This window comes from Haemaphysalis longicornis, unplaced genomic scaffold (assembly GCF_048455015.1).
Source record: "Haemaphysalis longicornis isolate Haplotype H1 unplaced genomic scaffold, Haemaphysalis longicornis Haplotype H1 scaffold_1, whole genome shotgun sequence".
NCBI classification, from domain to species: Eukaryota; Metazoa; Arthropoda; class Arachnida; order Ixodida; family Ixodidae; genus Haemaphysalis; species Haemaphysalis longicornis.
In genome coordinates, this window is record NW_027526203.1 from 243,787,980 (window position 1) to 243,808,414 (window position 20,435).

Consider the following 20,435-nt stretch of genomic DNA (forward strand, 5'->3'; position numbering starts at 1 on the left):
CCGACCCCTGATATAAATGAAACGGCTTTGAGCCGCTGGTTGCCACACTTTTATCTCAGGAGCATGTACGGATTCGTTCGCACACGGATTATTGTTGCTAGTGGTAAGTTCACCGTTGCAGGAAAAAAATACCAAGAAAATGCCCAGCGCTCGTGAGCGCGTGCCTCGCGGCGACGACTGAGCATCCTCGGCACGCGCAGTGGCTTTATAAAAAAAATAAAAAATAAAATCTGCAAATACCCCGAGGAGCGAGAAAATGGAGAGCGCTCGTGAGCGCGTGCCTCGCGCCGACCCGCGTGTCCCCGGCTCGCGCAGTGACCTTTAGCAAAAAGAAAACAAAAGAAAACTCCAGCGCTTTCGTCAAGCCCCACCCCGCATGTACAAAAAACATTAACACTAATGCTAAAGCCTAAAAGACACCCTGCATGGGAGAGGTCACCGCGGCCGCCGCATTCTCTAGAAGCCATTGGCACACCCGGAGACATGTTTCCGAGTGTGCCAATCCTTCCCGAGACGACTTGCAGATCCCGCCACCGCTGCCTCGAGTCGATGATGAAGAGCTGGTGGAAGTCTACAATGCTGAGTATGATGATGATGAGCAAACTTTATTTTGCCCAAACTGGGGGAGGGAGGGGGAAGAAAGGGAGTGTTCGATGGTTCTTCCCCGTCAGATGGCGGCCAGGAGCCCGTGAGCCCTAGCGGCTTCTTCGGCCAGTTGGACAAGGCTACGTTGAGTATATGTCTCAAGCCTGTCCCTGCCCCCCATATGTAGCGATTGCTCATCAAGATCGAGGCGGTCCCGGTAGCTGAAACCCTGGGCGCTTCGTGAGCACGCTCATTACCTGGCAAGGACGAATGTGCGGCGTCCATATGCAAAATCCACGGGGTCCTCCTCATGAGGAGGACCCCGCGGATTTTTGACCCAGTACAGGGTTGCAGAAGGCGCTGCGCTTGGGGTGAAATTCTACCCTTCTCAAAGTTTCTAATGGCTGTTCTCGAGTCAGTCACAATTATTTTTGTGGGTGTGGAGGATATGGCAAGTGCAATGGCTGCTTCCTCCCCCGTTTCTGGGTGAATTGTACAAACTCAACCAGAGGCAGTTAAATTACCCTGCTGATCTACTGCCACTGTGCTCATGGCCGCTCTGTCTGGGTATTCCGAAGCGTCGACGTAAATTTGTTTATCCTCTCGAAGGCGGCGGTGGAGAGCAGCCGCCCTGGCTAGGCGTCAATCAACGTTGTATACCTCGAGCATATTTAGAGGCAGTGGGGAGGTACGGATATGCGCCCGTTGTGAGTCAGTAAGCATCACCTTTTCCCCATGCTGGGAGGCGTAAGCAATGCGCAGCTGTTGAAGGATAGTGCGCCCCGTTTCGCTACTGGAAAGCCGTTGAAGTTGGGCTATCCTGTGCACCTCAATAAGCTCTTCGAGGCTATTATGGATACCATTTGTTTCGAAATGTTCAGTAGAGGCGGTAATGGGAATTCCAACATTCCAACCGCCTGTTTGTAAGCTTTCCTAATAATGCAGTTAAGTTTTATCCTGTTCAGCTTTTTTGAGAGCCAGAAACGGCGCGATATACGTAATTCGGCTGACAATAAATGCCTGCACAAGCCGTACGAGGTTACTTCTTTGAGGCCATGATGCCCATTCGCGATGCGAGAGATGAGGTGAGCTGATCATGGGTGTCAACAGCTTGTTGGAGCGTCTCTTGAATGACGCCATCCCTTCCCCCAACATCCATAACGTGATATCATCGACATATAATCTATGTTGAAGGCCTGCAATGAATTGAGTAGCTGCGGAAGTTTATTCATGGCCACGTTGTGTTAACAAGAAAGGGGACAAAACGGAGCCGTGTGGAGTTCCCTACTGCCCAATGTAATAATCTCCGATTCCGGTCCGCCAACGATGAGCCGGGCTGTGCGGAAAGTCTTTGGTGTAATTATAGACTCGTTGACCCACGCCGAGATCAGCAAGGTTGGCCAGGATAGCGTCGTGGCGGACGTTGTCAAGGCCTTAGATCTAGAGTAAGAACGGCCCTTGTGTCCAGCGGAGAGCAGCTGTAGTCATCGAACATGTCGTCTTGCGTGGAAATTCCGGCACGAAAGCCAACCATGCATGGTGTGTGGATAGAGGAGCTTGTTTTCCATGAAGCGATTATGGCGAGCGAGCGCAACATGTTCAAATAATTTTCCTACGCATGATGTTAGGGAGATTGGCCTGAGATGGCTGAGCTGAAGATTTTTTCCGTGTTTGGGAATCATTGTGATTTTGGCTGTTTTCCACGCGGCGGGAATAGCGCCCTGCTCTCAAGAATTATTCATGTATTCGTTAGGGCCTCTATTGAGCTACCGTCAAGGATGCGGAGGATCTTGTTAGAATGCCGTCAGGCCCAGGCCCGCCGATTTAGTGCGAATACATTGAATGGCAGCGCGAACCTCTCCTGTCGTGATGGGCCTATCTAAATCAGTATTGAGATTCCCCGCATAATCAGGGAGGGGGTCGGGCGTGCTGGGGCTAATATAGCGCGCCTAGATATCGCGCAATAAGTCGCTGTCAGTGCTCTCGAAAGAGTGCAACAGTGCTCGTAGGTTGTTACGCTGAATAAGCCTGCTGTTTTCGGCGTCAAGAAGACTTCTACGGGTGTTCCAGGTCCTGGCTACCCCCATTTGGCCATCCATACGATTACAGGTGCTGTGCCAGTTTTGTCGCGTGAGGTGGGTAGCATTCTTCGATTTCCCGGTTGAGGTAAGCAAGCCGTCGATGTAGTGGGCGATTTAGTTTGTGTTTCTGCAGACGGGCTTGGATACTAGATCTACCCTCCCACATATGGAAGAGCTTAGTGTCTACCTGCTGGAGCTGAGCCTCCTCGGGAATGATCTTCGTGGCAGTGTTTACATGGTCATTTAGCTCGGCTATCTAGGTTTCGATGTCCTAATGTCAGTGAGATCCGACTCAACCGCCGCCTCCCGTAGTTGACGGAAAGTGTCCCAGTTTACGATTCGAAGCTGCTTTCCGAGATGGCGGAGCGGACCTGAAAGGATCGTTATGGACAAGATATAATGGTCGCTGCAAAGGTTCTCGTACGTGTTCTGCCAGATGGCATCTTGCGTGTTTTCTATGAAGGTAAGATCAGGGGTAGTATCGTCGGTGACACTATTGCCAATGCGCATTGGGTAGGTTGTTTTTATTATTATGTTTGTGTTTAATGGCGCAAGGTATCGCGACCAAGGAGCGCCAAGACTCTGCTAGGTGGTCCTTCTATGTCAGGTTTGCACTTAAAATGTGTATGAAATGAGCATGGGCATGGCACTGCCTAAAAACTATATATGGGTGTAGAGGGCCCGCAGACTAAAACATAAAAATGATAATGATGGCGGATGAGAGGAACAATGGTTGATACATGAGGGCGCCTGGAGCCTCAGAGCATGCTGCGCAGCCAGGCTCCCTGTACGCTGTTACGAATCGGCCAGCGCCGCCGTACTGTCCCGCATCACTCCTCGGCTGTGCGGCGAAGTCCCTGCGTGCGCCTTCGAAAACAGGCGCAACCATGTCAGTAACAAGTTGCGACAAGCCGCGTCAGACGCTTCGCTCTCGGCGCATTTCAAAACTTCGGCAGGCGAGGCTCGTCTCCACGCTCTTCAAGGACACAGAGGCCCCGTCGATCGCAACGGAGTCCTCCTCTCTCCCCTCTCTCGGACTCAACGTGCCCGAGGCTATGAACGGTTTACGAACTCTGGAAAGAGTGTTGTGTGTGTCTGTGACGTTCGTGGCGTGTTGCCGCTTGTTTCGTTTGTCCGTTATCGCTTTTGGGTATAAATAGAGCTGCCCAAGCGTTGTAACTCATTCCTGTTAGAGCAGCGAATCGATGTTGTCGCTCTGCTCGAGTCCTGTATTGTAACCTCGCCCGTAGGGGCATTGTTCTTTGGCTTCGGCTCACCTCTCGCTATGAAGTAAACAGTTTACGTTGGCCTATCAGCTCTGGACCTCTTCCCGGCTGCAGTCGGCCTTCACGGTCGCAACAACGCACAAAACAGTCTTCAGAACCTCCCTGAAATAGGAGAGAGTCTGAGGTCTGAAGTCACGCCCTGTATGAAATGAGTTTTAAGAAATTGACATCTGCAAGATAAGTTAAAAGACATTTGTAAGAGAACATTGGTTCGTCTCCTAAGAATAGTAAACGGTGTAGTGGAATATTGTGTGTGTAGAGTTTAGGGAAGTGTCGTTTACTGGCATCATTCATGGACGTACACTCAGTTAACACGTGGAGAACAGAGAGCCGTCCCCCACGCTTGTCACAGACTGGTGGGAGTGCGCCATGCAAAATATATGCGTGTGTGGCCTATTCGCAGTCTACAAATGGATACCTCTGCGAATCTATCTTGTTTCTCGGTGAGATATTTACCTATGTAAGGTTTAACTCTGTGTAATTTGTTGTTGGATTCTTTGTTCCATTCCTGCTGCCACATTTCACGAAGTCTCCGTCGTATAGCTGGTTTCATGTCCAAATATGGAACCAGAGGTTCATCCACGCGAGTGCGAAGAGCAGCTGCCGCAGCATGCATACCAGTCGGCAATTTCGTTCCCCCGTATGCTGCTGTGCCCCGGCACCCAGCACACTACTATCCTCATATCTGAAGCACAAGCCAACATTATCTTCCTAATGAGCTCGTTTATTACAGGGTTTTTACTTGGTTTTGCCAAATGTAATGCCATCACGACACTGAGAGAATCTGTAAAGATAACAGACTGTTGTATATTTGTTTCTGTGATGAACTGTACCGTAATTAAAATTCCGTATGCTTCTGCTATAAAAATGCTGCAGTTTGCGTTCAGTGACTTTGTACTAGTGAAGTTGGGGCCATGTGCAGCGCATGAGGCAGCAGAAGCGTACTTCGAAGCATCTGTGTAAAAAGTAGTGTAGGGGTACGTATGTTGTACGTGTAAAAAATGCTGTAAAATGAGTTCTCTTGGTACGTTTCTTTTGCTGATTTGTCTAAAAGATACATCACAAGACACTGGACACAGGTCCCAAGGGGCAACGAGGTCGGTGGGAGCAGTCTTGTATAAGTCATTAAATGAGACCCCAAGTTCCTGTGCCTGCATTCCCGCTCGAAAGGGGAATGGCATGGTGATAGATAGACGGTTAGAAAAGAGATTGCTAGACGACGTGTCAGTGATGATAGAATAATCGCAGAAGACATGCTTTAAAAAAACACGCGCAATTATAAGTTCGTTATTTTCTAATGATGTTTCCAATGTTATTTTTTGGGCTTTTCTATTTCAGTCTTTGTTAATTGTAGCGTATGTAATTAAGGTGCGCACTTTTTATTTGGTTAAGTAATTTTTGTAAGTTTGTTCTTTCTATTCTTGGGTGTTCAATACTTCATTGGACCAGCTGTCTCCAGTTACACTGTTATAAAGATTAAATGTGTCAGCTCCACCAATTATGCATTTGTTTTGCCTTAGTCTGCCCGTATGCTCTCGTAGTACCTGCGAAAGTCTTCCTAGGTTTTTCGTGCCAAGAACGCCCCACAATGAAAGGGGAGGGGGGGGGGGGAGGGTGCAAGGTGGAGCTATTGTACAGGACACGTTAGACTCGCACAACTTCCCGTGCTGGCCTCGGCTCGCGGGGGAAAGGTCGAGGAACCCAAATTCTAAGGAAGGAGCTCCGCGCGCCCCGCGGGCCACTGACGGTCGTCATTGCATTGGCGTGGGTCCCAGCTTTCCCTAAACCAGCCTATTGAATTTTTTTTCTAAAGCCAGGAATGTCTGGCCACGAATGTCTGGGGTGCCGATGATATGCGCGACTTGAACATTGCCGATGCGGTGACCGAAGGCGAAGAGGAAGCGATTCCTGGGGAGGGGGCGCCGTCGGTACGACCGCGACGCACGGAAGGATGTAGCGAGCAAGCTTGTTCCTGGAGGGGGAGACAGGGGCCAACAGCAATACCGGTCATTGTGTCCTCACAGGCTTTTTGGGCGGCTTTTTGTTGCTCACTAGAGAGGGTGTGTGAGCTGATCGTGAATGTGTAGCTTTTTCTTGCATCAATGCGGTGACGCTTCGGAGACCGTGAATTCCTCTAGGCCTGTAAAATTTTGAGGGGAAACCGAAAATAATATCACTGAAAAAGAAATCTGGGAGAAATTGAAACTTGAATAGGGGGGGGGGGGAGGGGGGGGCTGCTGGGACAATAAATTAAAATGAGAAGAAAGTAAGCCTGCAAATAAAACAAAGGTTGGTTTGCCCGACCCGTACGTGCTTTATCAGCATTGAGGAGACATATAAGCTGCGTACGTGTTTTCAAAAAGATCCGTCGTTCTTTTTCCACGACAATATCCCACGACTTGTCCGGGGAAAAAAGCTAGCGACAACAGTGTTTGCGAATTCAGTTTTTCGTGACAACGCAACCTACATATAACTTTAAGATTTTCTGAATTTTGGGGGCAACTGATTATTTGCAAAGCTGCTTTCTTTGTAAAGTGAGAGTGCCTTTTATTTTGAACGAATTTTATTAGGAAGCATTATACCGTAGTAAACAACGGCCAATTGTCTCGGCTGATTTGCTTGCCGTAAAAAAGAGCGAATATAAATAACGAGTTCTCATAAATTAAGAAAAAAACATGTGCGAAAGAATTCAATCAGTTGGTTGCATGACAGGTGTTCCCTGAACGAAGTATAAAACAAATATACAAATGCTCAATTTCTAAAAATAACTGGCAAAAATCAAACACGGCATAAATCTAAAAATGCAATCACTTCGCTATATTGCTGTTCATAACTAATGTTATTCGGAAATAAAAGAATAACGGCTGTTTCAAACAAACAAGCACCCGATAAATCGGTCGCCGAAAAACTTCCACACCGAAATGTTCGTGCACCGAGATGTCCATACACCGATATGTGCGACACCGCAGTGTCCGTGCACCGAAATGTCCGTCCTGCACCGAAATGTCCTAGACCGGTATCCGCATATTTCGGTGTAGGAAATTTCGGTGCGGGACGTTTCGGTGCGGACATTTCGGTGCACCGACATTCCGGTGCACGGGCACTTCCCAGCCGCGTCTGCCCGCGGTGTAGTACCGGCGAATGTATAGTGTGAGAAAATCAACACTGGCAGAAAATCACCCGCTGTTTGTGCCGATGCGCGTGCCCCTGTCATACCTGTGAATTGAAGTGTTGAAAAAAAAAAATTAAGCGAACACAGCTAGGCTTCAAACGCCCGCGTAATTCGTGCGTCGAGTGGGAGCTCGGCAGCCATCCTTAGATGATAGAGAGCAATACGGCCCGGAATTTCAAGGCCCGGCCCGACCCGGCCCGGTAGAGACACGCCCGGCACCGGGCCGAGCCCAACAAAACATTGAGATAAAAGCCCGAGTTCGGCCTGCAGCCCGACACAGCTTTAAAATATGAGCCCGAGCCCGGCCCTAGCCCGGCAGCTTTTAATAAAATAGACCCGAGCCCGCACACTGTTTTTTAAATATCAGCCCGAGTCCACCAGACTCCGAACATAAGCACTAAAATGCTTGGTGTTTACCCTAAAAGCACTGATTTTTACCCTAAAAGCGCTGATAGTGCCGACCCGTTGCAATGGATGTGACCAGTATATCATCGTCATCAGCTGAGAGTCGCTTTTGCAATTGAACAGGGTGGCCGCGGACGAAAGCATTTCATGACTCCGTCAGCACACTGTTTTCAATGATGTGCTGCGCTTGGCACAATGCCAACCTGCTTTGCAACCGGCTGTACGAGCGGATAATTTTTATTTACAGGAAAAGTACATGTGATTTTCCAGCCCACTTAAACAGTGATGCTCGTGAGAAGGCTGGGCACATGCTTTTATGCCCTTTACAAAATGTACAAATGTAAAGAGGAGGAGCCGGAAATCTTTCTAAAAAGCTATTAATGAAACAAAACAAACTAATGACCAAAGAAAACAAGAATTCTTATGCTAACACAACTGAAGCAGAAAACATACAGTTCAAATATGAATACAAAACTTCTTATAAAACTAATAGAATATGGGCAGGAACAGTTCAAATGTGTGTGTGTGTCTAGTTTAACGAGGCTTTAGGGTTAGCCATAACAGGAGGAACAATTTGATTTTTTCGAAACTCTAAAGGGTACGTTTACTTCGTTTGCTAAAGAGAGAAGGGGCACAGTAGGGGCATCTTTTCCCAAAATTAGGAGGAGGAGGAGGAGGATAAACTTTATTGGGAGCAGGGAAATCGCGGGGAAATATGTATTTTTCAAAATGACACAGAGGTCTTTGTTTATGCTTTCAACCTTAAAGTTACGCAAAAAAAAAAATGTTTTCGAAGCGCATCGTGGTGGTGGTGGTTGTGTGGGATCAGGCCTGGTTTGATATGCCGGCAATTGCTCTGCCCAAGCTCCATTAGAATGTTAGGGTCCTGTCACCACGAGTTTGCCAGTTCCGTCTCCTGAAGGAAGCTTAGTAGAAGGTGCATCTACAAGCAGCATTTCGAGTTTATGCATGATTAAATCCTTGTCCTCTCCGTCATTGTGCGTTCCATATGAAATGTTGTAAAGCATTCTTTTCGTTATGTGGTTTAATGCGTTTAGTCGGTATTGTGGTACGTAGACAATTAATCGTACCCTAATATTGATTCTCCCAGTGATTTTCATACCATTTTATTTTATTGAGCTGTTTGATGTAAATTGTAAATATTTTTTTCACTTGTAGAGCACAACGAAAATGTCAACGGCGTAAGGCACCATTCGAGGTTCTTGGAAAAGTTCGCGTCAGCATGTCGAAAGTGCTGTCGAAGTCGCGTCAGTATGCCAAATACGTAACGGGAGGGTTATTTAGGTGCACGGTCATTGTCACTGGCATCAAAACAGGGACAAAGCACAACAAAAACTGAGTAGTAGCATTGTTTACACTTTACTTTCGCAGGAAACACCTGGCAGCAGCTGCCATATTTAAACATTCGTCACCTTGAGGTTAAAACTTTCAACATCGTCACAAAAATTTCATATTGCGGTTAGATTTTCAAAACACGTTCAAATAAACACATAAAAGAAAGTTTTACATGGCTTCAGTTCCTTCAAATGCGTTTGCAAAAACAGTTACGGTATTAAAAAAGACCCCCTGCTTAACCACACTTCCGTCTCGATGAAAGGGACGCAAAACGTTATAGAAACGGACAATTACGAGAATACCGCCCCCGGTTGAAAACGGTTTCCACCCGGATTTCTATTCACTGCACTTGGCGTACAAGTCCACCTCGTAGAGTCCTGCGTCGTACGCGTCGTGTAAGACAGCTTCGAACAAAGTGCCCGGTTTCCACAGCTGCTGCAAGTCGAAACGGGAGCTTGCGTCTGTCGGCTTCACACGGCGGATAGAACACTCCATCGCTTCCTTTGGTTTGGCCGCCGATTCCGCGTCGATGATGTAGAGGCGATCAAATCCCACGTCATTTGTCTGGCCGCTGTCACGTGCAGCACATGGACCTTCAACGGTATACCACTTGGATTTATGTGCTCGTCCGTCACGAGAGCACGGAGCGCCTGCTGCTGTCTTGGAAAACAAGGCAGGGCATGCCGACAGAGGCGTCGTGGACGCAGTGGTGGCTCGGGGAGATGTGGTAGTCGTCGTGGGCGTCGGCGCGGAACGTTTCATGCAGCTCACACCTCAGGTATAGCTTGACCGGGCTGCAGTAGTGCGTCAAGCGTACCGCAACTCGCACTCCCTTTAGAACGTCTGAAGGTTCCCTGATAACTGGGCACCTCGACGCCATGTCCAGCGCGGTGGAGCAGCGGTCTGGTAGCAAGAGTACACTGCCAATAACGTCACGTTGTTTTCTTTGTGCTCTGTTTGGAATGTCGCAGCGCTGAAGCTGACGTGTGAGCATCCTGCCCATTATAGCCCGTCTCCTGGCTCACCACACCAGTCTCTGGCACCGGCTAAATCCCCTGCCTTGTCACATCCCATCTGTGTCAGGAGCCAAGTGGACGAGCGCCGCCTGTCCTGCCGCGGGTTCATGTCGGAGCCGCTGTGCCTTGGTCCTGTCATCCCGGTTTCTCTCACAAGGGTCCGCGGCCTCGCCCCTCTGCCTTGAGGCGTTGCTCCACGGAGGAGCCCGGGGCGGCCGGGCAACAATAGTCGGCCACTCTGCGGTTGCTGGGACTCCAAGGGAGTACGAGTGCACAGAGCGGGCACCGAAGACGGGGGGAAGTGGGCGGGGTCCGGTGCCTGCTATGCTCCGGCCATTGACGGCGCTGGCGCTGGTGCAGGACTCGAGACCGGCGCGGGTTTTCCCCGCATGATGCGGCCTCGCTGGGATGGCTGCTGTGACGATGCCGGTGTGGATGCCACACCTGCGCGAATGTTGATGGCCATGCGGCCTCTTTTTAAATGAACGCAGGAGCTTTAGGTAACACTTTGCAGCTACCCGTCAAGAATGAATGAATAAATGACTGTATTGCAAAAAGGAGGCTATACAGCCCTGTCGGTAGGGAATGGAAAAGACGATTGGGAAAGACGCCACTAATTAGTTGTAGTACATCTGACTAAGTAATGCTCAAGAAGCTTCACTATCCCAGTAGCTGTCTCTCGAGGTTCCGTTGGAGCAACACACACACACTGGCCTTCCCCTGAGGACAGGGGGTGTCAGGCATAGTTCTTGATGGCACATTACGGTTGGTGTGGCAAGATGGAAGCGCACCGGTGTTCATTTGTGACTAAAGGTAGTGGGTCAGCCATTAAACCATCTTATAGAGAGCATTTTTTTTCCAGACAACGTGTCTGGAATGGTAATGGAGCACGTAGTGATGAACAGAAGAACAGGTACGTGGATGAGAAGGGGCTTTTTTTTTTCTCATACCATGGTAGGATTTCAACCTAAACTATGGACTCAAGACGTGATGCTGAGGCTTAAACACCAGATTATCGACGAAGCTGGCTGCTCTCATCTAGACACCAGGGTAATACTGGGGTGGGATTGGACTAAGGCCTTTGGCAACGTGAGGCATGACGTGATGCTGTAAAACCTGCAAAAAGTAGGCGTGAGCCCTCGAACCTACGACTAGGTGAAAGACTTTCTGGCGGACGGGGCAGCCACCCTAACGTTCCGGGGCATTGACCAGGAGAGGTGGGGTTGTGGAGCAGGGGCACAGCGCAACGTTCGGTCCGTTCCCCATTTCTCTACAACACCACCATGCTAGGCCTAACAGAAATGTCATGAAAGATAGAGCGACTACAGCATAGTATCTATATGCGTACTATAGATACTATGGTATCTACAGTATCTATAGTATAGTGGAACCCCGATAATACGACTTTCAAGGGACCGCGCGAAAGCGTCGTATGACCGGGGTGTGGGTAAATGCCGGCTTAGTAGACGGCCTCACGCGACAAGTGGTCTAAGAACTTATTTAAACTGCTATATTTAGCTCGTTCTCTTATGATTTGGGAACCTCAGGCTAAAATCGTAAGTTAGAAATGAAAGAAGCTCACACTAACGCGTAAGACTTGAAGGTAGCGAAGCTGGACACAACAGTAGCGTGTTTCCTCTTTTTCGCCTCACGGCGTTGTTTAAACGACGCCACTGTGCGAGCGACCACAGCTGGATGTTGGTCCTACCAGTCCTACTCCATCGCACACGGCTCTGCGCGCACGTCGCCTTCCTTCGTGGTGTGCACTTATTGCTGTGGCGGCGGCGTTCTCGCCTTCCTACGCCAGGTGGCGGCACGGGCCCTGCGCGCTTCTCCATTCCCTCCTCGCCTATCTCTCTCCGCCATCGGGCGCTGCTCCAATCCGGGCGCTTGCGGAAGGGGGTGTGGTTTGACCTCTAGCTCTCAAAGTCAAAACTGGTCACCCTGCAAAGACTGCCCGAGGTAGCGTACTGTAGCTTTGGCTACAAAAAATAAACTCCTATTTTGTGCCCTCCATGGCGTCCAAGCTAACCCGTGACCCCCGTGCCCTCACGCGCCCGAGACAAGGCGACGTGGTTGAGCAAACTCAGAGGAACAAAGGATGATGTGAAACTGCCAAGGCCAACCGAAACGAGCAATAGTACGAGACGGCGATGGTAAAAAAGCGGCACAGAAAGGAGCGAAGCGACAACGCCGATTTGAAAGACAGTTAAGTAGAGAGAGGGGAAAAGAGCGTCATGAAAGGAAGAAACTGGGATCAAGCGAGCGAGAAAAGCTGGTGTTGGTCGTCGCTGTGGGGCTGTGTCGTATGTGTTTTCGCGTTCGTCGGAGGCTCGACGGGAGCTTCAAATTCACGGTCCGCCAGCCACCTGAACTTTGACTTCTCGCGGTTGGCGCGTTGGCGTATTGCTGCCGCGTGGGGCCGGCGAAAATTAACTCCCGCTCGCGAGTACCCGCCTGCTTGCTTGCGTCTGTTCAGCAAGTGGTCTGGCCCGCCTGCGGAAATTTGTAAATCAAGCAGCGTTAAACGTGGGTTACGAATTACGAATAAAGAAAGGTTGAGACGAGGCGGCGAAGCAGCGTTAAAGATGGGAAAAACACCGTTTGTCCACGCCAGCGTCCATCGTATAAAGCGGACCACGTGCACCCGAGCGTCATATCATCGGAGATTTTAATGCATTGTTTCTATGGGGAGTTCGCCGGAACCACGCTGATCCGTCGTAAGAAGCGGGTCGTCGCAAGACCGGGGGACGTACCAGCGGGGTTCCACTGTATGCATATATAGTGTCTATATAGGACATAGTATCTATATGTCACCCTCTATTCAGTGGGAAACAGCGACGGAGAGAGAGAATATGTCCTGCAGAGAGCGATGGACGTCGTGGAAGCGCATCTGAAGCCGCAAAAGTCGGAGCCCCCGGCCCGATCTACCAACCCGCCCGGAGGGGATGGACATCTGCAATCACAACGTCACCAATCCACTTTATGCCAGTGGGAGGCAGCTCATTTCGATGCATCAGACTACTTGGCGCCCAAATTAAGGCTAACGGCTGTAAAATGGAATCCATTAGGGCACTCGAAAGAGCCTCTATCAGACAATCCGACTCGTTTCGCTGATCTCCAACGGCTATCACGGGATGAAGGAGGGTAACCTCATCAGATTAGTTCAGGCATTCGTCGTAAACTGCGTGGTCTACTTCACCCAGTTCCTGAAGCTCAGGATGGACGAATAGAACAAAATATATGCTATGATGAGGAGGGCCTTCAAACAGGCACTAGGCGTACCCTTCACCACCTCGAATGAGCGTTTCGAAGCACAGGGGCTGCACAATACCCGAGACGAGCTGATCGAAGCTTCGAGAACAGCACAACTGGAAAGGCCCTCCGAGAGAACGACTGGGGAGCACGTTTTAAGACCCCTTAACGTAAACTGAATCTCGATCTGGAGCTAAATTGGACATCCCAACAGATATCGGGATGACCATCTACGTTCCGCCACTGTCTAAACCGCCCAAGACATAGGGCGGCCAGCGAGACCCCCACACCCCCTCTACACAGCAGCCACCGTGCACCAAACTTAACCGGGGATATATCCTGGGAATGGACACACACCTCCGCCCTCCGAAAACATCCCACTAAGGAAAGGCTGGCTACCGCCTCAGAAATTAAACAGTAACGGGACCTGGTGGCCTTTGTTCGGAATGCCACCGGCAGCTGCTTCTATACGAGGCGACTCACAGATGCCATTCGCCCTCCCACAACGTGATCATAGAAATGATCTCTCTCTCTCTCTCTCTCTCTCTCTCTCTCTCTCTCTCTCTCTCTCTCTCTCTCTCTCTCTCTCTCTCTCTCTCTCGCCGTGGCCTTCACTATGCCCACGCGCACCGGCGAACGCTGGCTTGACTTGATGGGCACATCTAGAACTGTTTCGAGTGTCGCTATGAATGGCGACCTAATGACGACTATAGATATTCTGTGTCAACCTTCACAGCTTACTTGGAGACGAAAAATCAAAGATAAAGTTTGTTTAGCACTGTTTCCATTGGCGTCCGTCCCCCGTGGTTTCCCGTTGATATATTTTGTCCACCCGCCGTGGTGGCTCAGTGGCTAAGGTGTTATGCTGCTGAGCACGAGGTCACGGGTTCGATTCCCCGCCGCGGCGGCCGCTTTTCTGATGGAGGCGAAAAGCAAAAACGCCCGTGTGTACGAGATTTTGGCGCACGTAAACGATCCCTAGGTGATCAAAATTAATCCGGAGCCCTCCACTACAGCGCGCCTCATCGCCTGCGTTGCGTCGGCGCGTTAAACCCTACAATCAATCAATATGTTTTGTCCACCGCAAAGCTCTCCGACGGCATTTTTTCTACATCTCGTACAGTTGAACCTCGTTATACGAACACCGATGTAGCGAATTATCGGCTATAGTGAAACTTTGGTTGGTCACACTTTATTTCAGGGACACTTATTCTTTTATAACGAAACTGAAACCGTGATAGCCGCGCGCAATATCCGACATAAGGAAGAAATATTTGACTAGGTGTGCTAGAAGATACTTGAAAAAAAAAAAAAACCCGCGTTGTCCGAAACTGCAGAAATAAAAACGCCCTTTTGTTCGTGGACACAGTTCGAAACTTCCTCCTGCCCAGTGCTGTGAATAGCCACCAGACGAAGATGACACACAGAGTCCTTAATAAAATAAATAAGGATGCAGGCCTGTTTTGTTAAGGGAACTTTGATTTCTTGCAATTTCACGTACTCACGTTCCGGTTCATTGAGGTTGAAATGCAACAAGGAGAAAGGTAAAGGTTACCTTGTTTTTAGTGGATTCGAAGCCTAAAGAAATGCATTTTTATATCAGGTATTTTTACGCGAGTCAGATTTTCGATTTGTTAGAGCGTATTTTTAGCTCTATACTGTTACAACGAATATCGGATATAAAGAACTAATTCGCTGCCCCCATACTACTTCGTTATAATGAGGTTCGACTGTACTCTCTTTCAGCAGCCATAAAAATGCATACAATAGAACTAGTCGAACATTCCTTCTCACGTAAAGGAGCATTCGTATATCCAGGGTATTTCTCTGTGGAACATTTACTGCAAAGATTGCAATACATGTCTGCGTTCGCTCTCATGTCCGTGTTTGACCCATGGGTATGTACTCACGAAGGGCTGCGCTGAGGCGGCACTACGTCAGGAACGTGGAAGGAACCGAACACCACCGCCAGGCAGGACGCGTGTTCAGGCGCTGCAGCGAGGAAGCGAGGAAAAATCTCGTGTTGTGCCTTCATGACACTTGACGAGTTATCACTGGCAACAAAGTCGTACCTGGCGGACCGTTCAAACGTAATAAGCGCTGAAATGGAAGGCTATTTCGATAGCCTCAGTGTTATAAAATCATGCGGAGCATACTGTATTTCCGGTGTTTAAACCTCGCCCAATCGCGTTTTCGCTTTAGCAGGCCAGAAAATGACACGTGTCATTTGTAATGTAGGCCGGTAGCAAGAATACACGACGCCGAATAATCAGCAATTTTCAACGCCCCCCCCCCCCCCCCTCCTCAATTTTTTTTGGCTTAGGTGGCGGACAGGCGGAATTCGACGAACAGCGCTGCTTCAGTAACAACATGAGTGGGTTCCTGCTTCTTACACATTTTGTGGAACACGGCTGTCTGAAGTGCACGAACAAAATGAGCACAGTGCATGGTCTGCTCCTGCTGCTCTTGCTTTACGACGTTTTTGGCTGAAATAAAGAATAATTTAAGCTTCTGCGATTTTTTTTTATTTTCAGCGCCACTGCGGCCTAGAAGAACCTCCAAAAAGAAGCATCAAAAGCTTCACCTATATTAACACGAACGATGAGCGGTGTGTACAACCCGTCAAGCCACATGGCGAAGCCGTAGAAACGACTTCCACATTGCGTCATATACTTGTGCCAGCAACTCGGGCTTTGCAATTTCTAGCATATATCATTCAACATACACCAACGACAGGTGCTTGAGACGCATGGGTAAAATGCGAGTTAAATACCACCAATACAGTGTCTCCTAATGCATGGCTGCTCACGGAATGAGTATCATGCAGTATCAGATCGTTCAACTTGTCTTTGTCACTCGTATATCAATGTTGGAAGGTCTGACTAATCTAGAGGCACACGGGCACTGCTAATTCCAGTCTATTGGGCCTTGCCCGGACAGCACAATTTTGGTTGAACAAATACGTATTCTATGACATGCCTGTACTTCAACTTCACCACACTCAACTCGGTTTGCTAATCTATGTAGCCAACAATGAAATGATAGTTTGGCGAATGATGTCGAGCAAACGATAACACCCCGTACTAGAGCGTGTAGTAGAATGAGGTATGCAGGTTTCAGAGCGCCCTTAGGGCGAAACTCATTGGCGGAAAGGTACGCTTCTGCACACGCGTTTATCCGCTCCGGGACCGGTCCGCTCCGGCCACCTTGATCGGACGCTCCGCGGACGTCCAACCTGCTAGATATTTTTTCCTCCCCGATCGCATCTGCCGCAGGGGACAATTAGCTGTCGCGGGGAGGGGGGGGGGGTAGTTAATGCCAGAATTGGGCGCAGCAACGTCCCCGATGACAGTACCCTCGAGAAACGTGAGGGGAAAATGTCACTTCTCTACTCCTAGCGTGGCCTTCGCGATCAGCTACCGGCCGCGCGCCGTTGCTCGGCGCGCCGCCGGCAGCAAATCGCGGAGGCCACGCTCCTAGTCCCCTGGTTCTAAGGACGCACCAGAGGTGTACACACAGCATGTCTCTCAAATGATCCAAAAAGGGAAGCGTGGAGTGGTCCCAAGAACGACGTCGGAAACCGGACCGCTTAAGGGTGGGATGAACATTAGTGGGGTGCTAAGGCATAACAGAGCCCACCTGTACAGATATCGTTTGTACGTCTAAACCTATTACACAGGGTTATCGAATACAGCCCCTACCGCGCAATGAAACCCGAAACTTTAGATTATACAAGCAAAACACCTAAGCCACTTCCTTGCCATGCAGGCCTATATCAGTTTACTGCCGTGTACAACAATTACCCACGGGCCCATCTCCGCACCCAGCAGTCATGATACATTCGGACTGCCTCGAGACAGAAATCTGGGACTTACTTTCAGGTCGGGTGGCGATCCATTCACGTGCCTCGCATACTGCCAGGGGCTCATCGGAACCGGAGGGGCTGTAGGCCCGCTGGCAGGAAGGCGAAGTGGGACGTGCCTGTTCTGCACGCTTCAGCTCGTCCTTGCTGAGCAGGCCGTCGTGCGCATCCGGGCCCGAGAACAAGGAAAGGGCAGAACCCTGTCCCATGGTCTTCAGGTCAGGAGCCGCCAAGAAGCGGCGCTGGATGCTCAGGCCAATCATTATGGCTGCCCAGAGGTTGGGGCTCGGCTGGTTATCGTCTCCTGCGGCAAGGCCTCGCTGACCTAGCGGAAGAAAAGATGCCGATATTCATTACTTGGCCTGGAAACCGAATGCATAGCCACAAACACGTACCTCACAACTTAGTCAATTGTTCCGCAGAGTTGAGGCTTCTGGATGGGAAACACAATCCTGGTAGTAGTGGTTTGCACAGCCCTTTAATGGCTGGCTTAATACAAAGGTATGGTTTTACTGAAGAATAAAATTATTCCGCTAGAGACGCCACTGCCACAACACGCACCTGGGGACATCAGCAGTCCCGGTTTGTGTGGATCCAGGGGTCTAGAAAATGACGTAGGCTAGGTATCAAAAAGCACGTTCACTGGGCAGGCCAGCAAAATCATCTCGAAAGCTTTGTCGGTACTCTTTCCAACGCCTGCATTGGTTTTGTCTCATGCATTTCGGTTATGTTGTGTATTGCGCGTGTCGCTTTATGGTGCCTATCTATATATCTTCCCGCACGCCTTTGGCAACAAAGTGGAATAATTACGGAACCCAACGTCGCTCAAAAACATCCCCCTGCCAAAACCACGAGTCACTGTAAAGGAATGTGTCAGTGCCCCTCCAAAGCCCGAAGACCTCTTGAGAATAATGACATGCATCGCTATAAAGAAATATGTCAGCGTACCTCCAAAAGCTCGAAGACCTTTAGAGAAGAATGAGATGTTTCGCTGTAAATAAATATATCCGTCTACCTTCAAAACACCGAAGACCTCTTGAGAAGAATAACACACCTCTCTATAAAGAAATATATCAGTCTACATCCAAAAGCCCGATGACATCTTGAAAAGAACGAGTCAAAGGAACTGAGTCGTCGACAAGTGACCCTTGTTCACTGTGGGACGAATCAGTGTGCACTATTTTCCTGCAAGTTATTTTGTTGTTGCGCACGTCTCTGCGGGGACAGTTACGTTCATTGTGCGGGCTGTAACTTTGTCGTATGTGGTGGCCGGCCAGCAGGCGCGTCTCTGCACGTGAACAAATACGCACTTCGGGCTCCAAAAATGATAACGATCATTATCAGCAGTAGCTCCCGCTTGGTTTCCAACACAAGACGAAGGCCCCTGCTTCGGGTTCTACCCGCTGCTATCTGTCGTCATCCGACTGCAATCATTGCGCTGACCCCAACTAATCCTCCACAAAAAATGCTCTCAAGGCGACAACAGCGAGCCACACACGCCTGATACGACAAGCCCCAAAGCATACACGCCTAGCTGAATGTTGCACCTCTTCCGAGGGATCACAGGCGGACCTTCCTCTGCACAGTTCTTTTAGAACACTGAGCCTGAACCTGATATGAGCCGAAAAAAATTACCGGAGCATGACGGAACGGTTTGGTCATGCGCTGTCAATTCCCCTGTTATGGTGCGTGCCAAATTATTCAATGGCATCATCATCATCAGTGTCATTGGAGCACGTGGATAAAGTCGGCTTTGCCGCAAGGCATTTCGGCGTACGCCACCACCGACGGCGCCAGTCAGCCGGTACAACAGGCGCTTTCAAGGTCCAGGCGCTCGCATATTGCAGTGCGGCAAGCTGGGTACCTGGTTGCCCCTGCAGTAGCGGGAGCGAGCCGGGGGGGGGGGGGCAGAAGGAAGTGCACTTGCGGCGTCTCATACCTACTCCAGGTCGCCTAGGGGGTGCTATTCCCTTTGCGCAACCTAGTATGCTGCTCACGTGGCGCCCAGCAATATCGCTACCTGTATTTGTGCGCATCCTTTCCCCCATGTCGTGAGAATAGAGCGCTTACATGGTTGTGATTGATTGGAAGGGAGAAAAAAACTCAAGCGATGACGAGGTTGATGCAGGGGTGAAACAGCTGCGCATATTGCGCAGTTTTGATACAAATTTGTTTTCCTGCGCCAGGCTGCTCCAAAAGCTTGGAAATTGCAAAAATTGCGCCGAACTGCTCCAAAACGGTCTGAGAGCCAAGGATTTTTGGCTCTCAGACTTCAGCATTCAGTGGGGAAAAAAGCTTACGGATGGCATAATTTTCCAGCACCCTCATGGTGATGCTGTTTGTGAAGGTTTAACTGGTTGATCATTCAATACAAAGCCCGCACAAAATTGTCCCAGAAATAGTTTTTTCCAAAGTCCCAATGTCGGGTTGCACATGTTATATTCTGTGCGTTTTTAAAATTTTCCCATCGAAAACCACTCCAAAGTCCTGTAGAAAAAATACTAATGTTTACTGAGGCGACAAACTACTTGTTCAAGTTGATGAAAAAACGGCAATTTTCGGAACGCTGTATCTCCGGAACAATATTACTGGGCGCCGCCATCCTGGTGTGGTGAAGATTGGAAAATATGGCCGCCGGGTGAAGCACTCATGGTTCAAGCTAGTTCACTCTAGTTCAGGCAGAGCACACTTCGCAGATTTTTAGCGTGCATTTTCATTATGGGGGACGCTAGGTTTACATATATTTGTTTGATCTGTTAGGGGAAGTTGCGCGACTCGAAAGACGGTGTTCGTCAAAAACAACGCGGTGTCCTCAAATTCGCTGTGTTACGGCATTGAGTGTGAGGTGCGGTGCGTGCTTGAAGTGAAATTTCGGACTCATTGCGGTGTTACAAAACGCAGAGTTATTTCGGCCTTTGACAGCGACCTTGCGAGCGGCGGGAATGGGACAGTCGATACTGATGATGGGGCGGCACAGGCTACATCGCCGCAAAATGTTCAAGCCGTGTCCGATAGCGGGACGGACTACTTTTACACGCTAGTAATAATGGTTCATCTGTCTGAAGTGAAATTTAATGCCAAAAGACAGGTGGCCTAACATACCAACGGTACTCAAATTACGATCGTAGTGAACGTGCACCTTGGGGATTGAAATGGGAAAGCTAATGGGGTGCGACAAGTGTCACCTCGCTTTGCGCAATTTTTGCCGTGGCTCTACACTTGTGCATAATGCTGAGTCTTGAAATACAAAAATAATAATTTCGGAATTCGCATGCAAATAAAAATGCCGTACGATTGCTTAGTTTTTCAATTCGATATTTTAAACGGCGCTCCACACTATCTCAGCTTAAGAATTCAAACATGGTTTGTAAAAAAGGTAGTGCAGTTAGTACGTTGTGATACTGTAATAAAAAAAAA